This window comes from Phodopus roborovskii, unplaced genomic scaffold (genome assembly GCF_943737965.1).
Source record: "Phodopus roborovskii unplaced genomic scaffold, PHOROB, whole genome shotgun sequence".
Taxonomy (NCBI): domain Eukaryota; kingdom Metazoa; phylum Chordata; class Mammalia; order Rodentia; family Cricetidae; genus Phodopus; species Phodopus roborovskii.
Window position 1 is genome coordinate 187,907 of NW_026127015.1, and position 21,457 is coordinate 209,363.

A 21,457-nucleotide genomic window follows, 5' to 3' on the forward strand; every position below is an offset into this window, starting at 1 on the left:
AGCCAGGTAGTCAACTGCTTAAAACAAGGTTCAAAGAAAGCAAATATAAGTTTTACCCAACGAAAACTCTGTATACTTCTTTTCATTTTCTTTTTAAAATTTTATTTTATATGCATTGGTGTTTTGCTCACATGCATGTCTGTCTATGTGTGTGTGTGTGTGTGTGTGTGTGTGTGTGAGAGAGAGAGAGAGAGAGAGAGAGAGAGAGAGAGAGAGAGAGAGAGATCCTTTGGAGCTTGAGTTACAGGGTGCTGAGAATTGAACCCATGTCCTCTGGAAAAACAGATAGTTTTCTGAACCACTGAGCCATCTCTCCAGCCCCCTCATTTCCACTTTCTATATATAATTTTCTTTTCTTTTGATATCCTGCACATGTGAGGGTAGAACATTCTGAATTTCATTTTGCCCAGTATGTTTTCTAACTACAGAATCAAGCCAATTAAGATCTATGAAAGTGATTCTGTCTTACTTATTTTCTGTTGTTGTGACAAAATGCCATGACCAAGGCCACAGAAAATAAAGTGTTTAATTTGGGGTGCATGGTTACAGAAGGTTGGAGTCCATGGCCATCATGGGGAGAACATGGCAGCTGGCAGGCAGACATGGTGTTTGCCCATGAGCGCTTATATCCCTTTCTGCAAACAGGAGGCAGAGGGAGCTATTTGGGAATGTCCTGGGCTTCTGAAACCTCAGGCCCACTGCCAGTATCAGTACTCCTCCAATGAGGCCACACTTCTTAATCCTTCCCAAGAAACTCTACCAACTGGGGCCAAGTATTCAAACATATGCGCATATGGGGGCCATTCTCATTCAAACCATCACACCCCACACCTTGGCTGCCATAGGCTTGTGGCCAGATCATAATGTGAAATGACTTTTGTCCAACTCTAATAGTCCCATCAGTGTTAACACTTTTAAATTTCTTCTGAGAACTACGGCAACTTTTAATTATAACTCCTTGTAAAATCAAAAAGTAAATTATATACTTAAATGTAAAACAGCATAGAATATACATTACCATTTCAAAAGGGAGGAATGAGAATATAGTTAGAAAATACTGGACCAAGGCATGACAGAAATCCAGCGGGGCAAACTTCAAATCCTGTATCTCTAATCTGTTGCTAATAGGCAAATGGAAATTCAGGAGGGCAAACCCCAAATCTTAAAGCTCTAATCTGCTGCCAATGGGCTTAGATGGCTCTTCCCTTCAAGTTCTGCTGGCTACAACATGTGACTTTCTCTCTTGATTTGGTCCCAAGCTTCTTGGTAAGTATTTCCTATGATTTTGACATCTCCAACATCTTGAGGTCTCCAACCCAATCCAGGCTTCATTTTCATAAATTCACATATAGCTTCTCTGGTTTCCTTGAAGGGATTCCCATGCCAAACACCTCGCTTCAGAAGCTTTTCTTAACTGTGGAGGAAGATTCTACAACTCCTTTACTCATGTATCATTCAGGGATCTAAAGCCAGAACGACCTGGCCAATGAAGCCATGTTCAGTCATTTGAGTTGGAGCCTGTTCCCCTTCTTGAATTATATTTGCATAACATTTTCCCCCATTGCAGCTTTTTAGAAATACAAAAGGCATTTCCTTTTTACAAGTTTTAGGTTGAGCTGGAGGGGTCTTCACCCAAAGACAACACTCCCTTTATTCTGTTTCACACCAGGTATCTCCTTATATTAGTGCTCTTTCCCCTCCTCAAACTGTACATTTTGTGTTTCTTTTTGCCCTGCTTATTATTTTTATGGTAGCTACACATGAAAGTGATTACTAAAAACCATGCAATAGAGTTAATAATTGGCTGTTTTGAAATCTCCTCTGCCTATAAAATTAGTCCAACTATTTCAATTTGCCCTCAGGCAGAAAGCATCCTCATTTTTTCCCCAAGCACCACAAGAATGGTTCCTAACACTGTCACTAATACTGTTGCCCTCTGAAGTTTCTTGAGCTGAGCATCCATAACCCTCAATGATCTTAGCACTGTTTTCTCCAAGCTCTGACTAGGATGTCCATTCAACCCTGCTTATAGCAGTCATCAGCTTTCCTAATCCAATTTCCCCAGGTTTTCCATATTCCTTCCAAAAGCAGCATGGCCAGCTTCCTGTCACAGCAATACCCCACCCCGTAGTACCAACTTTTGTCTTCCTCACTTTCCTGTTGTCACGAGAAAACACTATGACCAAGGCAACTTATGAAAAAGAAAGTGTTTAATTTGGGGCTCATGGCTGCAGAAGGTTAGAATCCATGATCATCATGAGGAAAGCATAGCAGCAGGCAGCAGGCAGGCAGGCCTCAGGCAGGCAGGTAGGCAGGCATGGGGCAGGCAGGCAGGCAGGCATGCAGGGATACAGCAAGCAGCAGGCAGGCAGGCAGCAGGCAGGCAGGCAGGCAGGCAGACACACCTCTTCCAACAAGGCCACGCCTCTTAATCCTTCCTAAACAGTTCTACCAGCTAGGGAACAAGTATTTAAACATGTGAGTTTATGGGGACATTCTCATTAAACCACCTCAGATTCCCTTTTAACAACATAGAAGGAAACCCAATGAAATGATGACATGGAGAGTGTAATATGTAATCAAAGAGGTATAAAACCTGTGGAATAGGAGGGAGAAGATTAACATAAATCTAAATGAAGATCTTCAAGGAGAAAAGACATAAACACAGGTGACAATTAAGACATAGTATGTATGAACTTGCCAAAACTGAGAAGAAATCATGGATTCATAAATCCAGCAGGTTTAATAGTGTTTAGGTTCAGGCCTGGATGAGGTAATAAAAACCCACCCATACTAAATTCACTAAAGATGCCAAAGACAAAGGGACATATTTAGGGAAGTCAGAGAAAGGACTGCTCACTTATAAAAATAAAAGAAGGGCAGACAAGACAGTTCAGCCAGTAGATTTGTTTGTAATGCAGGCCTGAACTTATGTTCAATCTCTAGAACCCATGTAAAGGTAGGAGAGAATTGAATCCACAAAGTTGTCCTTTGACCTCCACACATGCACGCGCCACACACACACACACACACACACACACACACACACACACACATAATTAATTTAAATCAAAATAAAAGAAAAATTCAGCAGCAACGATTGAAACCAGAATTATAAGGCAAATGTTATCCAAGTATTGGGAGAAAATAACTGTTAACAAAAAAATAAATAAAAAAAAAAAAACTACTCTTGGCACAAGTTCTTTAAGAAAAGGGGCCAGGGGCTGAAAAAGTGTCTTGGTGTTTAAGAGCGTTCATATGCTTCTGTGCCGAAGGACCTGGGTTCAATTCCTAGTACCCACAGTGGCTTACAGTGTGGCTAACTCTGGTTCCAGAGATCTGACAGCATTTTCTGACTTCTATGGGCACTGGGAATGCACATGGTTCATGTAGACAAAATATACATAAAACAATGTTTAAAAAGACTCTTATACATTGCCAGGCAGTGATAGAACACGCCTTTAATCCCAGCAATCAGGAGGTAGAGGCAGGCAGATCTCTGAGTTTGAGGCCAGCCTGGTCTACAGAGGGAGTTTCAGAAGAGTCTCGGATACACCGAAAAACCCTGCCTCAAAAAGATGCAAACAAACAAACAAACAAACAAAAATAAGGAAAAAAGAATGACAGAAAACAAATGGGGCCAAATGTTTATGTGGAAGCAAAATCTAACAAAGTTTACAGTCCCTAAATCTTGCCCTGTCCAGGCATGATGGCTCACACCTTTAATCCCAGAACTCAGAAGGCAGAGGCAGGCAGATCTCTGTGAGTTCGAAACTAGCCTGGTCTACAAAATAAGTTTTAGGACAGCCAGAGCTGTTACACAGAGAAACTCTGTCTTGAAAACACATCCTTCTCCCCCCCCCCCCCCGATAAACAAAAAAAACTTGCCTTATAGGACAATATTTTAAAGAAGATTTATTTAGTTATATGCATATGTACATGTACATGTGTGTTTGTGTACCATGTGTGTGCAGGTGCCCACAAGGCCAGAAGGAAACATCGGATGCTTTGGGGGGTGACTTTGAACTACTTGATGTGAGTGTTGGGGAGTAAATTCCGGTCTTCTGGAAGAACACCAAGCTTTTCTAACTGATGAACCATCTATTTAGCCCCACAGGAAGGTATTTTAAATCTAGCTCCTCTCTCCCAAAGATAGCTGGAATGCAAGAAAGAGTATTTACAAATAAAATTGTGTGTGTGTGTGTGTGTGTGTGTGTGTGTGTATTTGTGTGTGTGTGTGTGTGTGTGTCCATCCCTGAGCCCAGGGACAGATCTCACTGCCTTATGCATCCTAAGTTTGCGGTATTTAGAAAGTTATAGGCTCAAAGGGCCAGAACTACATGACAATAATGTTTAAAATGGAAGAGGAGAACCAGGTCTGGCACACACCATTCATCCCAGCACTCAGGGGGCAGAGGTGGGAAGATCAGGATTTCTATATCATTCTTCTGTCTTTAAAAATGCAAAGACAGGAAAGACAGGAGAAAGTGATCTAAAATTCTTTCACTTTTTGAAAGGGAACTCATGAATACTCTCTAACATTAAGCTGTGTTAAGTTAAATATTAATTAAGAGATTTCAGGAAGGAGATATGAAAGTCCAAATTTCAAACAGTAGAGAATATATATTAGAAAGGAAAGGAAATAAGAGAGAGAGAATGGCAGGAGCAGGGGAAAGAAAGTAATTCTAAAAACATAAAATAAAATAAAATCAGTAATTATAACATCTTGGACATAAAGCCAATCTCAAAAACAAGCAAGGAAAAACTAAGTGTCAGAACCAAAAGAAGGCAACTGAATGGATGCCAAAGCTTAGAACAGGTGCCATAGTTGCCCAAGTGGGATCTAGATCTCGAAGCCTGGGTGTCAGCGTCTTGGTGTCTGAGTTGTGCAGGAATGGAGGGTCAGGCTATAGATCCTGTAGGCAGGGCCCAGAGCTCTACAACGTTGCTGGTTAGTTTTATGTCAACTTAACACAAACTACAGTTATCTGAACAGAGGGGACCACAACTGAGAAGATGCTTCCATAAGTTGCAGGGCATTTTCTTAATTAGTGATGGGGAGGGGAGCAGCCAGTAAGCAGCACACCTCGTGGCCTCTACATCAGTTCTTATCTACAGGAATCTACCTTGAGGTCCTGATGGAGGTGTAAGACAAATAAACCCTTTCCTCCCCAACTTGCTTTGGGTCATGGCCTTTCTTCATAGCAATTATAACTCTAACTAGAACAACAAGCAAAAAGAGGAAAGTGTTGTATCTCTCCGTGGACAATGGTACACCCCAGAAAACAAAAGACAAAAAAAAAAAAAAAAAAAAAAAAAAAAAAAAAAACAAAAAAAAATAATGGAAAGATCTCCCATGCTCTTGCTTAGGTAGGATTAACATAGTAAAAATGGCAATCTTACCAAAAGCAATCTACAGATTCAATACAATCCCCATTAAAATCCCACCACAATTCTTCACCGATAATAATCAACTTTATATGGTAAAACAAAAGACCCAGGATAGCCAAAACAACTCTATACAATAAAAGAACTTCAGAAGGCATCACCATTCCTGACTTTAAACTCTACTACAGAGCTATAGTTCTGAAAACAGCCTGGTATTGGCATAAAAATAGACAGGTAGACCAATGGAATCGAATTGAAAATCCTGATATTAATCCACGCACCTATGAACACCTGATTTTCGACAAAACAGCTAAAATTATACAATGGGGCGAGGACAGCATCTTCAACAAATGGTGCTGGCAAAATTGGATGAGGGTGTGTAGAAGACTGCAGATAGACCCATGTCTGTTGCTATGCACAAAACTCAAGTCCAAATGGATCAAAGACCCCAACATCTATCCAGCCACATTGAACCTCTTAGAAGAGAAAGTAGGAGGTACCCTTGAACAAATTGGTATAGGAGACCACTTCTTGAACATAACTCCAGGGGCAAAGACACTGAAAGAAATAATTAATAAATGGGACCTCTTCAAACTTAGAAGCTTCTGTAAGGCAAAGGACACAGTTGACAAGAACAAATGGCAGCCCACAGACTGGGAAAAGATTTTCACTAATCCTATATCTGACAAAGGGCTGATCTCCAAAATATACAAAGAACTCAAGAAACTAGTCAACAAAACACCAAATAACCCTATTAAAAAATGGGGTACAGAACTGAAGAAAGAAATCTCAATGGAGGAAATCAAAAAGGCTGAAAGACACTTAAGAAAATGCTCCACATCCTTATCTATCAGGGAAATGCAAATCAAAACAACTTTGAGATACCATCTTACCCCTGCCAGAATGGCTAAAATTAGAAACACCAGTGATGACTTATGTTAGAGAGGATGTGGAGAAAGTGGAACACTCCTCCACTGCTGGTGGGAGTGCAAACTCATACAGCCATTTTGGAGATCAGTATGGCAGTTCCTCAGGAAAATGGGAATTAGTTTACCACAGGACCTGGCAATCCCCCTCTTAGGCATATACCCAAAGGATTCACATCCATGCAACAAAGACATCTGTTCAACTATGTTCATAGCAGCATTATTTGTAATAGCAAGAACCTGGAAGCAACCTAGATGCCCCTCAATTGAAGAATGGTTAATGAAGATGTGGCAAATCTACACAATGGAATACTACTCTGCAGAAAAAAATAATGGTATCTTGAAATTCGCAGGCAAGTGGATGGCACTTGAAGAAACCATCCTGAATGAGGTAACCCAGTCACAAAAAGAGGAACACAGTATGTACTCACTCATATATGGATTTTAGATATATATCAAATGATCACCAGCCTATAATTCACATCACCAGACGAACTAGGATACAAGGTGTATTCTAAGAGATTCATATAAAGTCCCTTACAGAACTGGGAAGGGGCAAGTCCCCCAGAGCTCAGGTGAAGTGGGGGAGGACAGCGAATGGAGAGAGAAGTAGGAGAAAATGAGGGGGAGGAAAGGAAAACATGTGCGACCAGGAAGATTGAGCCTGGTTAGGAATAGAATATAGGAAAGAGAGAGAGAGAGAGAGAGAGACAGAGACAGAGAGAGAGAAGATAAAAGAGGGAGCCAATATTGGTTTGAAGATAAAATTGAACACAAAGAAAGGTCGAGAGAACAATAAGATTGCTCTCAACTAACAAGTTGAGCTTATGTGGAAAGACTATCATAAATGCCCTTCCCAGAGAGTGAGATCAACAACTAACTTCTCCATGGAGCCCTCAACTAATGCCTGTTGAAAAAAGGATCAAACACTCATACATAAACACTGAGTCGAACTAGAACCTACATGCAGATGGAGAGGACAAGACCATGCAGCAGAAACTCATAGAGACAGCTTAACTGAACAAGGAGGAGCTAAGGGCCACTAGACTGATAGCTGGGAAGCCAGCATGGGACTGACTCAGGCCCCCCTGATTATGGGTCTCAGCCAGAAGGACTGAGCAGTCTAAGAGACCCCAGACAGCGGAGCCAGGATGTGTCCCTGGTTCACAAAAGAACTTTGCAAACATATCCCCCATGGAGGGATAACTGCCTTAATCTAGAGACAGGAGAGAAGCCCTAGTCCCTACTTCACAGAACCTGTCAGATCTACATGACCCCAACTGGATGGCACTCCCCTACATATGGAATTGGGGTGGGGGGATGGGAGGGGAGGGTGTTTAGAGTGCATGTGAGAGGGCAGAGAGGGTAAAAAGGGAGGGAAGGAAGGAGGGAGGGCTCAGGGGAGTGAGCGAGGGAGGGAGGAGGGAGGGAAGGAGAGGGAACTGGGATCGACATGTAAAATAATATATTAAAAGAAAAAAAAAAAAAAAAGTGCTTTGACTCCAAAATTTAAGTTGAAGGACAAGTTACTGGGGAAAAGGATTTCTATTTTTGTTTCCACAGAAAATGAAAAGATGTGGACTCCTTCCAGACTAATGTGGTTTGATCATGCCAGACTGCCTGAAACAGAATACAAGCTGATCCTACATTCCAAACAGCTAGACAAAACATCCCTACAAACTACAGCCAGGATATCTGAATCTTCTTCGAATCCCCCAAGACAGCGCCCCTTATCAGCAGGAAGTAGTTTGGAAAGAACGACACCCAAATTCCCAAATATTGTATATAAATGTTTGTTTTCATTTAATGGGACTATTATATAAAATTAAATAAAATTAAAAAAAAAAAAAAAGAGAAAATCAAAACAAAACAAACAAACAAACAAAAAAACAACCAACTACTCCCTAACCTAACCAATAAGCAAAGGCCATGGAACCTTTATCCTGGCCTTGAAAGTATTCTCTAAAAGCAGTCTGAAAAAGTCTTTATAGTAAATCTAAGAACTAGTCAGAGTGTTCACCTAAAACTTGGAATTTCACTGTGTTCAAAGTACAGGAAAACAATTGTGCCTGAGACTCCAATAAAATCAATAATAATAGTGAAACCACAATAAAAAAGGGTTGAAATACAGACACTGAAAAGAAATGTGCTAAATTATATCCACAGGTTATAGGATAGTTTATAGAGAAAATATGAGCAATCTGTAGTTGTGAGAATTCATTAGGAAATGCATCAAGATTTCAAGGTACAAGACTAACATACAAAAATGTTTGTTTCTTCTGCCACCAACATAAACAATGGTAGAAATAAGGAGAAAGACACTATTTACAATAGCAATGTAACAGAAGATATGCAAAGACATTCACAAAGGAAATTATCTGACAGACTTAGGTGAATGAGAGAAAGCATGTTCCTAAATCAAAACCCAATCCCCAGGAACAAAGATGGAGGGAGAGATAACACTCTTCCATATCCCTACAGAGTTTAAAGCAAATCCTGTTACAACTAAAAGGTGAGCCACAAGAGAAGGCCACAGTCAACAACAGAGAGTAAGAAAATATAAAATTCAAAAATACTTAATGTTGGATTTACAAGGCCATTCAGGGCTACACCAGAAGTGAATCAGTCTAAAAGAGAAACAGAGCTCACAGCTTTAATCCCCAGCACTAATATATAAGATAGGAGCAGGGCATTAAGTATTTACTCTTGGCAATTAGTCTCCAGCTTGCTATGAATAATATCTCTCCAGCCCTGGTACAGGACAGAGCTCTCTGGTAGCCTGGATGCTTTGCTTCTCTGATCTTCATTGCTTCATTAGTTCATAAACAATGTATCAACCACAATCATCTTACTTGAGCAGCTTTTTATGACTTCTTTTTGTATTTTTATAGTAATTCCTCTATTCTTACACCTCCAACATATACTTTCCCTCTAAATTATACCAGAAAGAAGGGGTAAAGAGGGAGGATAGAGAGAAGGTGAATAAGAATAAGGAGCAATGAAACTTATGTATTAAAATGCCATAATTAAATTTGTTTTTTATGTATTTACTATTTTAAAAATGTCATTACTTAGTACAACTGCTAACAAAACAATATTATTTATTTAAGTCTCCCCCTTACTCTGTGAATGTGTGTGTGAGTTCCTAAATATTTTCTTCATGCTATTGACTATTTCTTTTATTGCACAGAAAGATCTTTCTTTGATGTAATCCCACTGGTTTTTACTCTGTTGCAAGTTTTGGGGTCTTATCCCAAAACATAGGTACACACAAACCTATGTCTTCAAGTGTTTCCCCCTGTTTCCCCTTAGACTTTTCATACTTTTGGACTTTTGTACAGCATGTGAGATGTGGATCTAGCATCAGTAATTGATATGATGGCTTTCCAATGTATTCTCTTGGTGTCTTTGATAGAAATATGTGGATTTCCAGGTACTCTACTATGTTGTACTTGTCTCCTTGTCTTTTCTCAAGCCAATACCAGACACTTTGTAGACAGCCTTAAAATCAGGTATTGATATGACTTCAGTTTCGTTCTTTTACTCAATAGTGTCATGTAGATTTTAAGATTTTTTTTCTGATTCTATGAACATTATTATTGGTAAGGATTGAGCTGAATCTGTGAACTGTCTTGGGTAGTATGAACACATTAATAATAATAATAATAACAACAGTAATAATAACAAAAACAACAATAATAATAACAACAACAACAATAATAATAAGAACTCTGTGATGGTTTGAATGAGAATGGTGCCCACAGGCTCATATATTTGAGCCCTTGGTTCACAGTGGGTAGAACTATTTTAGAAGGTTAGGAGAGATGGCCTTGTTGAAGGGAGTGTGTATGCCATTGAGGGAGCCCAGGCTGAACCCAATCCTCTCTTTCTTCTACAATGTCCTACCTCTTACTCCTTCCCCATTCACCCTTCCCCTCCCTCTGCCTCTTGCCTGTGGATTAGATATAAGCAGGCATTCTTCCTGCTAGCCTGCTGCCATGCTTCCTTCCACGATCATAGACTCAAAGCAACTGTAAGCAAAGCCTCAATTAAATGCTTTTTTGATAAGCATAGAACATAGTACATAGTACAGAGTACAGAGTACATAATACATAGTGTCTCTTCACAGGAACAGAAAATTAACTAGGACATCTGCTCCATAGAGTATCTTTCCTTTCCTGGAGTCATCTTGACATCTTTCATTAGCATTTTGACTCTTTTATTGCCAATACCTCTCATTCCCTTAATTCTATTTATTTAGAGCTGAAACAACTGGAGAGCAAAGAGTCCACCTTAAAAAATGGGCAAAGAAATGGGCTACATAGACATTTCTTTAAAAAGAAATGAGGGGACGTCAGGGCTGGCTCACTGGTTAAGAGCGCCTGCTGCTCCTGCAGAAGACCTGGGTTCAGTTTCCAGCACCCACGTGGCAACTCATAACCACTGTCATAGCCCTCTTCTTACCCCTGCGAGCACCAGACATACATTTGGCATACACATACACATGCAAGCAAAATACTCATATGTGTCAAATAAAATAAAAACATCTAAAAATTTAAGACACAAATAGCCAGCAAATATATGAACAAAAAGTCAGCATCATTAATCTTCAAGGGAATACAAATAAAAACCACAATTAGATATTATTGCAAAGGGATCTTAACAGCCATGTGTCAAGGATATAGCAGCACTCTCATGTTTACTGTGATATTCCTTTAAAAAAACTCTAGGATATAAAACCATCCATGGAAGAGTGAACATATACAAATCACGTGGTATGTATCCACAAAGGAATAATACTTAGCCATAAAAAGAATGAAATCTTGTCAAGTGTAAAGGTAGAGACAAGTGCAGGCATCATGGTAAATAAAACAAATCATAGACAAATAATGCATTTTTGCACTCATTTGTAGAAAGTGATAAATGAACCTCCAAGAAGATGGAAAGGCAGCGAGTGAAGACAGAGGTTAGACAAGAGTCACAAAAACACAGGAATTAGAAGCAGAAATCGCTGCTTCTGTGCCCAGAAGTGTAGGTAACTCTAATCTAGAAGAATCCATGATACACAAAAATAACTAGAAGAGTAATATATATATATATATATATATGTATATATATATATATATATATATTATCCATGTATGAGGAGAAGGAAATGCTAGGGGCATTGGTCTAGCGGCTATATATGTCATACTTGTATCAAATCATCAGGCCCTTCATAGGCATGCATGGATATTATGTTAATAAATAAAATTTAAAAACAATGTATCATGGGCACAAAACTGTAAGGGATTTTGTCTACAATGAGTAGGGAAAACTTTCTATTAATTTCAGGGACATTTAATTGTGTGTCCTTAAAATAATTTTGTTTGTCCTGTATAAAAATCTACATTTTATGTAACAAAAAGGTTTATAGTGTTTATTTGAGAATTGGAAATATTGGTGTTTGAGTGCTGGATAGTTTTATGTCAACTTGGAAGTAGGGAACCTCAGCTGAGAAATGCTTCCATAAGATCTGTCTGTAAAGCATTTTTTTAATTAATGGTTGCTGGGAGAGTACACTGTCCGTTGTGTTGTTGGTGGTGCTGGGCTCTATAAATAAAACAGGTTGAGCAAACTGTAAGCAGCACCCATCCATGGTCTCTGCATCAGCTCCTGCCTGCAGCTTTCTACCTTGTTCGAATTTCTGTCCCTACTTCCTACAATGATGAACAGCAATGTGAGAGTGCAGCCAAATAAACCCTCTCCTCCTCTAAGTAACCCTAAGTAAGACAGTGTGTTACCTTGTCCTTTGCCTTTCTCAAGTTTTGGAAATTTCAAAAAGACACAGGGAAATGAAAAGAATTCCTAGTAGCAGCTGGGAGAGAGCAGGAGTCCAGTCTCTCATCACTGTTGCAGGGGACCATGTCTCTCTCCACAAGTCTTCATGGACCGTGTGGAGAGAGGCAGTGCCCACCCTTTCCAGGCCTCTTACAGTGTTCAGCTCTGACTCCAAGCTGCAGTTTCTAATGTGTGGGAACACTTTACTATACTTGCTTGGGTAGGTGGATGCCAGGTAGTCCTTCACCTCCTCCAGGTTGCTGGCTGTCAGAAAGCCATCTTCTAGCTCAAAAGAATTTGTCAGCAGCAGAATCACCCTGCAGAGCAGACTATCATCTTAACATATACCACTAAAAAGCCATTGGCTCTAAAACCTGGGAGGAAGGTGGGTAGCCTCTTCCCTCCTGCCCAGTGCAGAAGAGATGAGAACAGAAACTACCTCCCAACAGGCTACTTCACATCTGGATAAGTGGCCTCCAGTGAGATTGGGTAGGATGTTGGAAGCATTCAATACTTCATAGCCAGATTCGTACCCTTTGGTGGTGACAACACAAGAATGTGGCTAATGCCATTGACCAACCGCTTAGAAATAAGTTTAGAATCACTTAAACATATTTACTTATTTTCAGGCAGGGCCTTACTATGCAACCTCGGCTGTCTTGGAATTTGTTGTGTAGACCAGGCTAGTCTCAAACTTAAGAGATTCATTTGACTCTGCCTCCATATTGGTGAGATTAAAGGCATGCACCACTACATTTGGCCTAGAATTATTAAGCTTAATTTTATATCACAGTACGAATTAAATGATTTGCATGTATACTGATTTCCATTAATTTAAGTCCTAGTTTAGAGATGGCTACTCATGTAAGTGACCTCCCTACTGGACATATTAGCATTTGTTTTGAGGGAAGCCAAAGACAGTAGACTCGGCTAGAGAGGCCTTGCTTACAAATGAGATGAAGACACTGGTGTGTTTGTTGTTGTTGTTGTTTGGTTTTGGTTTTGTTTTTTCCTGAACGCCCCTTTCTGCTAAGTGCAATGCCTACCTTAAATGTCCCATTCCCTGCAAGGCGGCCTTTGCTTTCTGGACCCTCAGTTTCTAGTGCTGGTAGAAGGCAGCAATTAGCACGTCGAGGAAACAGAACTGACCCTCACATTGCAGACCTCAATACTGGTGTCTTTAGTCTACTCCTTGACTTCTGGGAACCCAGTCCTTCCCAGTCTCCCTTTCAGCTCAGGGCTTTGGAGCCTTGCCTTCCCACTTGGGGTCCACGGTTCTGAGGGACAGCTTAGACTCACTTGTTTAAGCAGTTTTCATAGTTGAAGGTGGCCTTGAAGCCGTAGATGGAGAAGGACACGATGCTGGCATATCTGGAGGTGGGAGCTGTTGATGATGGACACAATGATGGCATGCTTCTGGCAGTTGTTGGAGGGGTCATTGTAGCTGGCAAAGGCAATCAGGCTGCCAAACCCCAAGCCCAGTGAGGAGAAGATCTGCATGGCTGCATTGATCCAGGCCTTGGGGTTGGCTAGCTGTTTCATCTAGAAGGCCAGTAGGGATAGGGCTGAGGAATCCTGAGCTCTAATCCCAAACTCTTCCCTCCCAGGAGATGAAAGCTCAGAGATGGGGAAGAAATTACTTCCAACTCACAGGTAGTCAGAATGACTTGGGGCTGAATTCTAGGTCCATGTCTCAGAATGTCTCCAGTGTATTTCCTGGCAGGTAAACTACTCAGCAATCTTCCTCTCATACCCTCTATGGCACCCTACCCATGGAGAGTGCAATTGAGTATTGCCTGGTCTAATAGTCTAAAACACATAAAACATCTAAATCACCAGCCTACCACAACAACAGTCTTACCACACAGGAAATTTAGGTGGATGTGGAGTCAAGTTCGAGATTACTCCAGTACTGACACTTAAGGCCTATGCAATAAGAGTGTCCATTTTGAAAGGATACAGTCATATGATTCCAGCCATTTGTCCAGCAAAGAATGTGCCCTACTCTAAATTCAATAACATCTACACTGAAGAACAATGGCTAGGGTGACTGGAAAAAAAAAACGTTAGGGACGGGACCATAGCATTCCCTAGAGGGAAAAGGTCTAAGAAAATATGGGATCAGATAAGGGAGATGACTGGAGAGATGTCCATGGTCCCTAGCTTAGTGGGGAGTCTGGACTGGGCTTTAGGTGAGAACTGGAGCAGGAAGACCTGAAGGAAGGCACAGGCACTAGTCACTAGTTGTAGTGAGGGCTGCAGGACAGGCTACAGAGAACATAACTTCCAGGATATCTATAGTCTTTGGCCCAGTCATGGGCTCACACCAGCTCTGATGATTACAGATCTTACCCTCTTTCCCCTTCCTCCCAGGTATCCCAGAAAGTGACAGTCCCCTTCCCTTGCAAACCATACCTTGGGTGTGAACATGTACCTCAGGCCATTGGTAGCTCCGTGGATTGTGAGGCCACGGACCAAGTAGATATCAGCACACAGTAGGGCATCAACGCGATGAAGTAGACCACCTGTAGGCATCCAGGAACAGAATAAGACTGCTGGAGAGATGGGGACAGCCACTCCCACAAAAACCTTAATTCTTTGGCATTTAGGCTGCATCCACAGCTGCTAAGAGCTGTGGGTAGCACTGGTCCTGAGTAGGACACAGGTTCTGAGTATGGTCTAGAGAAAGAAAGTGTGGGACATGGCTGCTCATGTCTGTTGCCCCCATGAAATTTCTTCTCCAGTGCATGAGAGGCAACACTCCCCGAGCCCCTGTTTCTCTAAGAAAGGCTGAAAGGCTGGAGGAGCCCACACAACACGTTTTTTTTTTTTTTTGTTTTGTTTTGTTTTGTTTTTGTTTTTGTTTTTTTTTTGTTTGTTTGTTTGTTCTGTTTTGTTTTTTCAGCCAGATTTGACTCAGCTTTCTGAGGTCCCAAGAAAATCAGAAAGACTAATCACTTACAGGATCTATGTTATCTCCAAAGTGAAATTAGTGTCTTAAGGGGCAGAACTGGGTTTTCTGGATGGGATCCGAGGGGAGCCTGGTTAGGCATGTCCATATGTAGAAAACAGTGCACAGGGCAAAGTCCCCACAACAAATGCAACAAATGTACTGATTTTGTGCATTCTTCATAAAAAGAAAAGTCTATTTGGTTAAGCCAATCTTCTTTCCCTGTTGACATGCATCACAATTTAAGGATGTGTTCTTAGTCTCTTTGGCAGGGGAATCTCAGACTCAGGGTCACCCTGACTTCTAAAAGCCTGAAAGTAAGGGCTTTCAGATAAACATCTGCCTACCCTGGGTGGGAAATTTTGGGTAATTCACTTTCTATGTATGCCTAGATTCATAGACAAAAACAAAACAAAACAAAACTTTTCACAAGGTTGGTTTTGTTTTATCAATCTTCTTTTAGGTTGGATCCACCTCTGAGAAACCCAGCTAGTGACCATGTCTTGATATGCTTCAATTAATCTCAGTCTTCCATTTCTTCCTTGGCATGGCACCATACTTCATGTACTTCTAAGACTGTCAGAAGGACACTGAGAATGTGGGATATATGTTTACCATGGCTTCTTACACATTTAGGGGGTTAGTGAATTTACCCAAATATCTAATATGTCAAACCAGGTGAGATGCAAATGGATAAGAGTCCTTTTGCCAGTGATGTCAAAGAAATTCAGGGGCATGGGGGAGGGCTGAACCGGGTCCATAACACTGGGCACTAAGAAGACATTCGGGGAAAGCTCTGGACTTCTACCCCCACCCCCGCCAGTGGGCTGTGTTTCTTCTGGGCTTTCTAGAGTCCTCACAAAGTGGCTTCCTTCTTTTTCTTGTGGGAAGGATGGCTGGACATGTGATCTAGCTTTAGCTTAACCTATCAGGAGAAATAACTCTGACCAATAAGTAAAACTTCAGAGGAGAATAAAAGAGATTTCAAACAAAAAGGAAAAGGCAGCATCTTTCCCCATACATGGAACCCTGGGGCATTTCAGTCAGGGTGGGGGGTCATAGTATAAGGAGAGAAAATAGATGGTGAGGATTAATATGGCATCATGTCCAGACTCTACTTATTTTCACAACTATAAGAGGCCTGGAGAGGAAAGGACTGCTTTAATATTCAAGGGTACAGACATCACCATTAGATCTTTTGGATCATGCTTGGTCTAGGTTGGGACAGAGCAGATGCTGCAAGGTCTGATCTCAGCTGAGAAAGAACACCCTGATTCTTCTGCTCAGCTGTGAGGCAAAGTGCTTTGGGGCTAAGATGCTGGCCACTATGGGGACTTAGAAAATAATGTGATATGTCATACCAGAAACAACATTGGGGTTGTCATGCAATATCTCAATGACATAGGTTGTTCTAAGCTTGATGCCTCATGAAAGAACAAAACCGAACAAACATGTCAGTGCTGGAGAAGGCAGGCAGGTGATCAGGAGAGTGAGATCTAGGGGTCTCATGGGATTGTCAGAAGAAGAAAAATTGTAAATGACTAAGTCACAAAGGATGTGAAGAGAATATTCATGCTGCATGTCACCAATAGGATGGGAAGAGCTTGGAGTAAATATGGGCTATGTCCTGAGTCTGCTGTCCCTGGCTGTGATTTTGCGAATAATACTTTGCTTATCTAATCCTTTTGGGAGTGACCTCATGTATCTACTCTGAGGGGCTGTTAGAAGAATAAGACACCGTGATCCACTATGGATTTGCTTTGCCTAATAGCTGAATATGGAGCATTCACCCCAGTTTGAAACAGGTACGGGTGAAGGAAATACAGCAGATACTCCAGCCCTAGGATGAATGGAAACCTGGGCATTTCAACAGAAAGAACGAGCTTAGGCAAATAAAAGGCCTTTGCTGGGTATTTTGGCATATCTGTGGCCTAAAATCCCAACACTCAGAAGGCTGAGTCAGGAGGATCACTGAGTTTGAGGCCAACTTGGGCCGTTCAGCCAGTTTCATGCCAGCCTGAAGTACATAAGGAGACACTTTAAAAATAAAAGCCAAAACAAGAACTAAAACCCCATACCACACAACAGAACAAAACAAAACAAAACAAAACAAAACAAAAAACCAAGGGAGAACCCAACAGTTCTGGGTAGTATTGATTTCCTGAAAGCACTTTGAAATGGGACCCCAAATCCAACTACACAATAAAGTCCCCAGAGGCTGGCTAGTCTGATGTTGAGGTTCCCTCCACAGAATAATAGCTCTGGCATTTGAGGTGGAAGGACTGAATAGCAGGGTGTTTGAATATCTCCATGAAATGACCTGGTACAGGTGAGTGTGAGAACTGGCTGGGGCCTGTCATTTCAGATTCAGTGCTACAACTTTAATCACTTCTGACACCCTCCACTGTCAGCTAGTACAGGGACATGCCAATAACACCATCCATGCCTTCTGACCCACTGAGCCTCTACTCTGGACAGCAAGAGACAGCTCCTAGCATGGACCAGATTCAGTCCCATCACACTCCCTAGCACAACTTGCTGGTTGACTCAGTGCCCCTCAGGATGCACAGATACACCATCAGCCAGGCCAGGATGAGGCACAGTGCTGGCTCCCACTGCACTCCTCCATTCTCCTGGATGGATGGTGAGATGTTGAGTGTTTTCCTGCACCAGAAGTACTGCATTGACGAAGCCTTTTCATACTCCTCGTCGTAGCCTGTGCCGTTACCATTAAGTGGGCAGACAGACCATGGCAGGGGATCCTTTTCAATGAAGTGAGAATCAACAGACAGTCAAGGGAAAGGTCAAGGGCTTGGTGGGATGATAGGAAGCGTCTTTGACAGGAGGCTTCACACCTTATCCTGTAAATATGGGCTAGCCTGGCTTGCGTGAAACAACAGAGTACAGTGGATCAGAGGCTTCCTGGCCTAGTCTTTCCAGATCCTTGTAGCTACCCTGTTCAAAACCAGTTGTAGGTCTAGAGAGATGGCTCACTAGTTAAGGGTACTGGCTGTTTTTCCCCAGGTTAGATTCCCAGTAACCATAGGATGGCTCCCCTTCTGTAACTCTAGTCCCAGGGAATTTGACACGCTCTCCTGGCCTCTGCAGGCACCAGGCATGCATGTTGTACATAGACATTCAGGTGAAACACCCATATACATAAAATAAATAAGATAAACTTTAAAAATAATTTAAAAACAAAGCTGTGAAGGTACTTGAGTTAGAATCTTGAGCAGTGAGCCCATTTGTATGTACAGGCCACAGGAGGGAGACACTGTGGTGTCTGATGGAACCAGCAGCAGGTCCTAGCTAAGAAACAGAAGCCCTCTAAGCTCAGTTGCCTAGCCGATATTCTCTGGGCCCTCTGCTGAGGCCACTCTAATTCACACTGTTTCACATATTTGGCTGCAAATCTGAGGATACCTCTGGGGTCCTTTGCTTGAGATGAGCTCGACGTCAGTTTTTTTTTTTTTTTTTTTGTTTGTTTGTTTGTTTTTGTTTTTTTTTTTTAATATTCCTGCCAATGAACATGCTACATGAAGAAGCTCTAGGGCATGGAACAACTGAGAGATTTTCAGTGTTCTTCTCCCTTCATCTGCATCAGAAGGTAAAGATAGGGTCCTTATATTTGCTTTGCTAAATGTACCCACTAAGAAGGACCCACACCCTCCCATAAAGTAGAGTCCTATAGAGTCACTTGTAGCTCCTGGGATTGAACAAAAGCTCTCATGTCGTGTATATGGCCATGCCAGTGTAGATTTATATGTTCCGGGGACCTGCATGGCCCATAGAAGTGCAAGTGAAGGTCTGCTGTGTCATTATCCTGTAACCTTGGAAGAGGATTTACTGCAGGGGTAAGGGGGGGGAAGTTCTGTGAAGTATGGAATGCATGGATATTAGAGTGGTAATTCCTGGGTCCTTCTCTTCTTTTTCCATCTGGAAAGAGGCTGATATGGGGGCAGTGGGATTAGAGTCTCTGAGAGTGAAAAGGATGAAGATGGGGGTGGGGTGGGATAGAATGTGACTGGTGGAGAGGAACATTCCAGCGCTTAGTGTGGAATTGTGGCTCATATTTATTTTCCACAAAGCCTAGACCCTTCCAGAATATCAGTAACAAGAATTTAGATAATGCACTGTTTAAAATGCTTGTCATTGAAAATATTCCTGTAGATATTCCAATGAGTGCTGTGGACCTGCTCCTCAGAAATGATTGTGCACATGTGTGTACACACATGCAAACGCACATGCATGCACACGTGCGCACACACAGTGCATAGTTTGGCTTACATTGTGATAAGTAGTGGATCCAGATTCTGTCATCCCTGCTTGGCTTGTGGCTCCCATCACGCTCCCCCCTCACTGAGAGGGTTCCCACAGGCTGGCGTTCTCATCCTCTACCAGCTCCCCACTTTGTGAGTGGCCCTGCATCTTCTACCCTTTTTGCTTTTGCTCTGACCAGAGGTTGGCTTACCTGGAAGGAGTAGAAGAGATACCAGAAGCCCCAGGCATTGATGACGTTGTAGTACATTGAGAGGAAGAAGGAGACCACCACAATAGCAACACCTGTGAGCAAAGCAGAGGGCCATGCTGAAGATCAGATATGTGTCATTTAACCAGTGGGACTTGAATGACACAACTATGGTGAGATCCCCAAACAAGAACACTCTTCCTTTAGGTTTTCATTAGACCTGATACCACACCTATGACATCATCTTGGGAATTACTACCCCTCAACTCTGATCATCTGAGATGGTAGATCAGTAACGGATTTTTGACATCTAAGTGTCAGGTCCTGGGCTCAGTATTTTGTTTATGCAGTTAGTTCACACAAAAGCATTGTCCTCCTTCCAAAGAGCAAACTAAAGCTCAGAGCTTTCCCAAAACCACCCAGCAGAACTATGGAGAAGGGCCAACTACATGCCTGATGTGAACTTGCTCCTTTTGGAGGTCAAGTTCCTGGAGCCAGCCCCATCCATGTGGCAGGAGTGTGACAGACAGACAACACTTACCCCCAGCCAGGTCTGATCTATGAGGTCCCACAGTGTGTATCACTGTGAGAAGTGAGAATTTGCCATTAGGTTGCTCTAAAGTGTGTTCGCTTGGGAGTATTGTCAACCTTTGTCATCCCAAACATAACCAGAGAGCTGTAAGTTGTTGACTTTGCATGTGGCAGACTATACAGGTATCAATAGCATTACAGAGCAACTCCTCCCACTCCACTGAGAACTCAGGCCAGTAAGTGCATGTCAGTGCCCAAGGGGCCAGGCAGCCTCCCCTGTTTTCCAATATACAGCATACATTGCTGCCTCAGCACACTCTGATGGCCTTCATAGCTCTTCATCATGAGGAGGCAGTTTGAAGATGAGTTCTAATGCCCCGGACATATTTCTTCCAAAGATGGAGGAGGTCACATCAGGTGGACCCTTCCTCATTCCTTAAACAATGGCTCAGGCTTCCTGTCTGCTTCCCTTTCTTGGGCATGAAAGGTATACAGAACATGTATGAACACTGATGGCTCTAGATCCTTTGCTTTTACAAACTAGGAGAATCACATCCTGGAGGTGCCAGGGGACAGTGACTGAAGGTCACTCTGGAAGGGTGCAGTAGGCCACACCTGGTATGTTCGCATAGATGCTTGGCTTCTGCATCCAGGTATCATTACGATGGCCCAACACCCCTAAGTGGTGTGGTGATGATGAAATGACCTCACACTCGTGCATGCCATGTTCAGCACCAGGCACACATTAAGCAGGGGGTGGCATTTGTGTACATCCCCAGAGGGCAGGTAGCTGGGACCAAATGAGACATCAGAGGGGAAGGGCCAGCAAGGAGCATACTTGGTGAATTAAATATGGTCACTATTCTTCATTGATCCTTGCACCAAAAGGAGAGTTCTCTCCCCTACCCTATGGGTCTGGGCTGGCCTCTTTGTCCATCAAAATATTGAAAAGAAAAAAGAAAGAAAGAAAGAACAGAAAAAGAAATGGCATGTGTATTCCAGAGGCTTGCAGCTTTTCATCCTCATGGAATATGGCCAGGGAACATCATGATTGGGGTCCTCCAGGGTCCCCAGGGGGAGGAGCTACATGCTGGAGAATTGTGAGCCACTAGCTTAAGTACTGGGTGTGTAGGACCTATAGCCACATGAATGGGGCCAGGTGAAGCGGTCAAGCATGTTAGGTACCCCACAAAGCTGTATGAGGTGATTATTGTTGCTGTAAGTCACTACTTTCCCCTCATTTCAGTATCTCCACTTGGGTTGCATAAAAGCAAGATTGTATGAAAGAAACAAAAGCAAAAGACAAAGCAACACAAACAAACAAAAAACCCAAAACCCACAAAGAAACAAAACCCAGGACATTTGCTATACAGA

At 42.2% G+C, this 21,457-nt stretch overlaps 1 pseudogene; it reads right to left on the reverse strand.

Annotated features, from left to right (window-relative positions):
* LOC127214757 (sodium- and chloride-dependent transporter XTRP3A-like) overlaps nt 1-20,804 on the reverse strand; it is a 28,011-nt pseudogene extending 7,207 nt beyond the window's left edge.
* Between the last annotated feature and the right edge of the window lie 653 nt (nt 20,805-21,457).